This window comes from Hibiscus syriacus, unplaced genomic scaffold (assembly GCF_006381635.1).
Source record: "Hibiscus syriacus cultivar Baekdansim isolate YM2019G1 unplaced genomic scaffold, ASM638163v2 tig00111314_pilon, whole genome shotgun sequence".
Taxonomy (NCBI): Eukaryota; Viridiplantae; Streptophyta; class Magnoliopsida; order Malvales; family Malvaceae; genus Hibiscus; species Hibiscus syriacus.
The window spans coordinates 11765-19065 of record NW_024063056.1 but is presented as its reverse complement, the minus strand read 5'-3'; the positions used below and the strand labels follow the sequence as shown (position 1 = coordinate 19065).

At 34.0% G+C, this 7301-nt stretch overlaps 1 pseudogene; it reads right to left on the bottom strand.

Moving 5' to 3' along the window:
• Nucleotides 1-2212: 2212 nt before the first annotated feature.
• On the bottom strand, nucleotides 2213-5757 carry LOC120158472 (annotated as a pseudogene).
• Nucleotides 5758-7301: the final 1544 nt, after the last annotated feature.

Sequence of the window (7301 nt, the reverse complement as noted above, 5' to 3'; positions counted from 1 at the left end):
GATATTCTTTACTATAATCTCTTTTTTGCTTCATTTATCATTGACATATGAAGTATAAATGTAGAAAAATTATTCCCTGACTCGAAAAAAAAGGTAGAACAACTATATTTGGTATCAAATTTGTTTTGCTGGAATAGTATCAATGACCCTATGCTGACCATCTGTTTTGATGGTAAGATTATTCATTTTCCCAAACAAATTTACCGCTCTTCTTACTCCGTGGTTATCGGCTGCAGTAAAATAATCATGGCCAAAAATCACGTTCAGTTTTAGGCCCATCGAACGGTTGACGACGAAGATGGAATGATGAAAATTTTGAAGAGTCCAACGTCGATTTAGGGAGATTGAAACATTTTTTGATAAAACATATGTCGAAATCACATTCAAAAGGTAAAAAATGTACGGATTGGAAAGTTTGAGCTTTACCGGCCGACAGATGCGATGACCGACATCTGTAGACACGGTGGCTGACGAGCTCATCCTTTAAATTTTTAATTGCGGGGTACTAAAATGAAACAAAAGTAAACATTAAGTATGATTTTAAAAAATTAAAGTTTAAGTATTAAACAAACTAAAATTGATAATTTAGATACTAAACACGTAATTTACACACACAAAATATGTTAAACATTGAATATATATACTTTTGGTTTGGAGATGGTTTTGAAATTTCTAAATCTTGATTATGTTGAATTCACTAAAACTATGTTAAGGTCCTTAAACATGCTGCTCCGCCTACTAGAGCTTCCATCAAGCTCACATCTTTTATATACAATTTTTTTAACACCGGCAATGGGATTTCATTAATATAAATAATGGAAAGAATCAGAAGTATAATGCATTCTAAAAAACAAATTGGAGACAATAATTATAAAAAAAAGCATAAATAAAACAAAAATATTAAATTAAAAATATGAAGAAAAATGAAATATTCTATTGAGAATGACATCAACATCAAAATAATTCAATGGCCTTGATAAACTTCTTATCTTTGTCGAACAAGACACTTTAAGAAGTATAAAGTGATAAAGGAATAGTGACTGAACCAAATAATTTGACAAATTGCTTCACTATACAATTCTAACAACCTTTTATTAAAGATGGATTTGAAATACGTGACTACCGACAAACCAAGCAGAAATAAATGTTGTGAGGATCAAGCACCAACAGGACCGCTGTGGTACGCGAAAAAAGTATCAAAAGTCATAAAGAACGTGTCACAAAAGCAGGAAAAGAGCATGTCACAAGAACATAGAAAAATGTGTCACAATGACATAAATTCTTATTTAAAAATAAAAAAATTCAAAAAAAAAACGACATAATATAAAAAAAGAGAAAGAAAATAATAATCATTGGCAGTTAACAATTAATATTAAAATTGGTGATACCGTCTGCTAAACAAATTCGAGGAAGGTAGTTTTGGCTTTGCTTGTAGACGCAGCATTTTTTTAAGTCAAATTACATAGATCAACATCTTAATTTAAAAATAATTTCTTAGATTCTTTTTATATAATTGAAACAGTTCAGGCAGAACTTTCACTAATGACTTGGAAAGATTCCAACCTTCCAGGAGAATCGTAAAAGCTAATGGATATATTTTCACATATATGTGGTTATTAAAATTAAAAAATGATAAATATATTTGAAAAGAATTATAAACTTACATTCGTATTTCTTTAAAAAGTTATTTAGGATTCCTTTTTCTTATCAATAAATATTTTATTAGAAGTGGATGTCTTTCTTTCCGTCTATACCTTATTCGTTTGCTCTTTACCTCCCCTTCCTCAAAGCTCGGCGCCATCAATTTGATGTACCAACACAAATTTAATATCATACCAAACCGGATAATTAAAAGGCTAGTGAAGGTACACGGCAGCCAACTGCTTGTGACAATAGACCGGCATCGCTATCTTCCTCAACCATAGGCTTAGCCTTATCTCATGGACCCCTGTTTGTAAAGGAGAAGCCAACTGCTTGCCGGCACCTTTAACTCCATTCACTTGAACTCGACTACTCATCTTTAACGAATATTTAAGTGGTCTCATGGTAGGTTCCACTTACAACCATGACCACCATGGGCTGTTTTAGCACAAACATTACCGGCAGCAACCGAGAAAGCTTTAACTGGGATCACAATTCAGATACACGCAGAAGCTTTAAGCTTTTCTTCCGATTACAATTAAAACTGTCATCTAATTAGCTGCTTTTTCGATTCATTGGCATGCCAAGAGCCTCCCAACAAAGGTTAACTACCTAAACCCTTTAATACTAAAGAGCAACAAAGATAAACTTTTAGTTCTAACACCGTCTGCCCATCGAAAGATTACCGAAACAGTACAACTATTGTAAGAGGCGCTTACTATCAACATCCATAAGTATCGGATCAAAACAACTTAGGGTGGGCAGTCACTTGCCTTGTCTACTCCGTCACTGTGACCACCAGCTGTGCCGCCCTGCCCATCAACACCGGCTTCAGCACCCTCTTGCTTGTTCCCACCACGTCCATCATTTGGGCCCGAAGCTGAAGAGAGACCACCACTGCCACCACCTCCAAGATTAGCCTCGGCTTGCATGGGATGCATGCCGTTATTGGACCCTCCAGGTCTGATTCCCATTTGAGCTTGCATGGCTTGTTGATGCTGCAGGTGTAGCTGCTGTTGCTGTGCATCCTGCATTTGATGCGGGTTGTTGAATTGAAACGGCATCCTTTGGGAGAACATTCCCTGCTGCTGTGCCATTGCAGCGGCCTGAGGGTGCTGCATAAATATCCTCCTGGTTGCATTGCAGGATGCGGTGCCATCTGTAGTTGTTGGAAAAACATATGTGAGCAGACAGTGTAACAGCAGATAGAATAGAAGGAAACAATTTAATTTTAACACTCACTTGAAGAGCATTGTGGGCGTTGTTTGTGGTTGCGCATCCGCAATCGCAGCTAAGTACATCAAATTCTTTTGCAGCTGAGCTTGATACCTAAAACATCAAAATCTTAGATATATTTGCTGCCTAAATCTCACGCATGTAAGCATATGTCCTTGCGTGAATGTGCAAAACCAACACATGTACGGGATGGAAAACAAACGGTAGAATGCAAGTAAAAAAACTAGTTTTACTTGCATTATAAAATTCACCTCTTTGGTAGAATGCAAGTATAAATTATTGTCCCAATTTCCAAGCTTTATAGCTTCTAAAATTCTCCTCTTTGGTACCATCTGGATCGAAACTAAGCTAATTGACTATATCATTCATATGCTAATGACCAAAAAAATGTAGAATGCAAGTAAAATAAACTAGTTTCCCATCACAAATCCCTAATAGCATGTTTGAAGAAAACCAAGACAACAAAAAGTTGTAGCTTCTGCCGACCAGAACAATACATGTTATCCTGACTTCTCCGGATATTGTTGAATTATGCAAGGACCAAAAGCGGACAAGAAACCACAAGACTAAATGAGAGCAAATAATGATGCACGCACCATCAAGATAAATAGAAGAAAAAGATAGATTCATAAATTACTTACTGGGCACATTCAGCGAGTTTTCCGAGATTCTGGTTGTCCAAAATTGCCAAAATCAACTTCTTGTTCTCATCAAGGTACTGCAATAAGATTGGGAAACGAAAAAACCACAAGAACAACTTAATGTCCCAATTATTATATTGCATTCTTTGGCACTATGCGACAAAAAACTGTCAATATGCCCAACAGATAACTATTTGGGCAGATATTCAGACTCCTCTAAATATTACAAAATCTTGGGGGTATGCAGTTTACCGAAAGATTGTATGTCAACCAAACTCTACCAAAATAATTTTCATTTAAGCACTTCTTAAATTCGTCGAGGTCTTCCTGAAACTTCATTTTTCAAAAGGGATGTTGACCTAGGAAGGATAGCCCATTCAGTAGGAAGTTTTGGCATAAAAATGGATAGTAGGAATGTCGAATGTACAGACCCCTTCAAATGCATTCCCTTTGATAGAACAAATGATAGCTTTTAAGGTTTTAGGTTAGTCCACAACAGACATAATCATCATCCATGAGAAATAACTCATAGAGCCCACGTCTTAGAAGCTTCTAAAAATCAGCAAACAGCTTTGCTAAATAATATCACTGACCTTCTATCTAATACCTCTATGACTTTCGGGAAACAAAACACAATATCAATAAATTCTTTAATAATTAATAATATCAATGTTTAAGATTTATGGCACAATATAACTAACTAATGCTTTTCCTCGAAAGGAATATTAGCATTTCAGGAACATAATAAAAAGTGGAACATGAAAATCTCATCTATCACCCTGTCTTGATCTAAACTAAAGTTAAGCGATGAAAAGTAAGCATAACTATCGAGGCATAAGCGGATATGAATTGCTTTTAATTAGTTTAACTCAAGCACGGACCAGATAAGAGCCACTGGGACAGCTTTATTTATTTATTTATTTGAAAAACTGGGACAGCTTTAAGCTAGGGGCCCTTATTAGGAAAGCAGCATTCAGCTTCTGCTGCAAGGACCATATCTTTGGAACCATGTAAACAGCTTAACTAATCTAGTAACTCCATTTGGATTCCATTCCCGAGCATGGTAACCAAGAGGGAATTCACAACAATTAAGTAGTTGGAGAATTATACACACTGAAGATCAGTAAACCTCAACATGGATCTATAATATATGCCCACAAACTCTCAAGTATGTCTCAGATTTTTTTTTCATGTCAAAATATTCCAAGTAAAATGTTTCATTGCTTTAATGAATTTCAGGAAACATTGCAAATAAATTTCAAAAAGATGTTATATAAGAAAATAAATTCGAAAAGACATTAAAAGGTAGTTATAGATGATTTGCATACTTCGTAAAAGACAAACAAAAGGGAGGAAATGCTTTAGGAGACAAAACGGTGAGAATCAAATTGACAGAATAGATCAGAACTTGATTCTCCCCAGCACCAAGAATAATCACTAGATGTGCCAGATGCATCCACCATTCAATATGGCACAACTTTCTTGCTTGTAATGACAGATTCTAAAACGACAAACGGAACCAAATTAATCAACCACATCGTATATGACAAAAATATTAGTTAGATCAAATCCCCTGCATTACCAAGAACATCTCATTTAAACAACACATCATACCCGACAAAAAGAATAATTAGATCCCCAACATGACCAACAACTTCCAATTTAATCAACCACACCTTTAGCGACCGTATAACAAAAGAATAATTAGATCGCTGCATCAGCAATAACTTCCATTCATCTCTCTATGCTATCCATCTCTGTTACCCTAACTTCTTAAACCAACATCAGCTAACCCTTACCTTTTCAGCATCGTTGTTCTGTTGCAATAACTACTAATATATACAACCAATTCACAAAAGCACAACTCTTCCATCTCATAAACGTAATAACCATAAACATACATGAAAACGAGCTGCTTCTTTTTCTCTTTTGGAACAAAATAAGATTACGGGGCTTCTTCTATCTCATCAAAAATTATTCTTTTTTAAAGGAGAGTTGAAGCCATATCTAAAAATTACCATAAAAATGAAAACTTCTAGGTCAGCATCTAACCATCAACAACCCCATAACTTAAAGTACTAGCACTAAACAAAGTATATCTATCACTATAAATACAAATATACCTTCTGAATCTGTTCGGTAGTGATGTTGTTAGGTGGGAATGAAGGCATCATGGGAATCGTTTGCTGTGGCTGCTGCATCTTGTGTGAGATTAACTTTACTCCAAAGAAACCCTAACCCTAATAACCTTAAAAAAATCTCCAGCAAAAAGAAAACCCAAAAAAGAAAAAAAAAACAAGTTGAATATCCCAAATAATAAACAATGTGAATAGAAATAAAGGGTATGTACTATTTCTTAGTTTGTCTTTTTACCTTTCAGCAGGTGAGTGAAACAGTTTTGCTACCTTCTTTAATGGTTTAGAGGGGTTTCACTTTCATTAGGCAGTGATGGATTCTGGAAATTAAGACAATGGAAGTTAACATAATAATGAACTCAAAGAAAGAGAAAATTTAAAATTTAAAGATTGTAACCGAAGGAAAATCAAAAGACAGAGATTTTGGTGTGTCGGGTTGCGTTGTTAAGACAAAAAGCCCAGGCTTTGGTTAGTTTATTGGTTTCTTGCACGGTTGCTTACGTCGGTTGGTTTTTGATTTATGGGTAAAGTACACACAAAGTCAATGAACTATTTATAAATGATTATTTACTCTTTTAAATCTTAAAAATTACAAAAAATTATTAATATTATTAAATTGTTATAAAATGATCATTGCATCATTATAATAATATTATAAATTGTTATAGAATGATCATTAATCATTATAATAAGTAAAGGTTCAATTAATTTAATTATAATTTTATAATACATATATAAAATTTAATTATTATTTTGTATTAATATAAAAAATATATTGTTTATAACTTTTGAAAGTACATTGATCAAAATGACCATTTTAAAATATTAAGTGACCGTTGATATACTTTTACCCTTAATTTTTGGTTTGTTTGGGCTTTGGTTTGAGTTCGCATGCCTTTCTCCAACATTTGACCTACTTTTATGGGACTGTCGATGGTTTTCAACTCTCAAGAACTTGAATTATAACTCACATTTTCTTTTTCCTTTTTTCTTAGGCTTAAATATAAAAAAGTGTCTAATTTATGCCTTTGATTTTATTTTGGTACCTAATATTTTTTGTTTCAGTTTAGTACCTAAAGTTTCATTCTGTAACCAGTTTGAGTCAAATCATGACGAACTGTTAAGTTGGTCGTTAAGTGACACGTGTCACAAAGTTAATTTTAAAAATTTATTTGAATTGAAAAATTAAATTATATATATATATTGTTTAAAGGAAAACACAAAATTTTGAAATAAACCTAAAACTTTAAAAACTTTTATTTCAATCCCTAAAACTTAAAAACATTCATTTCAACCCCTAAACCTATGTCGACCACCGCCTTTTGCCATCGACGAAGCTCCACTCAACCTCCCTCCCCCCGGCGACCAAAACCCTTGAAATCCCGTCGAAATCGCATGGGATCGCGATTTTCATCCTATGGTTCGCGAATATAAAACGTTTGATTTATCATCGACCGACCATCGATCAGTCACGAATTCAAAGTTTTGGGGTTTTTTTTTCAAAATTTGAGTTTTCTTTTTAATATATATATATATATATATATATATATATTAAATTTAAATAAAAAATTTAAAATTACCAAGTTGTGACATGTGTCACTTAACTGCCAAACTTAATGGTCCGTCACGACCTGACCCAAACTAGTTA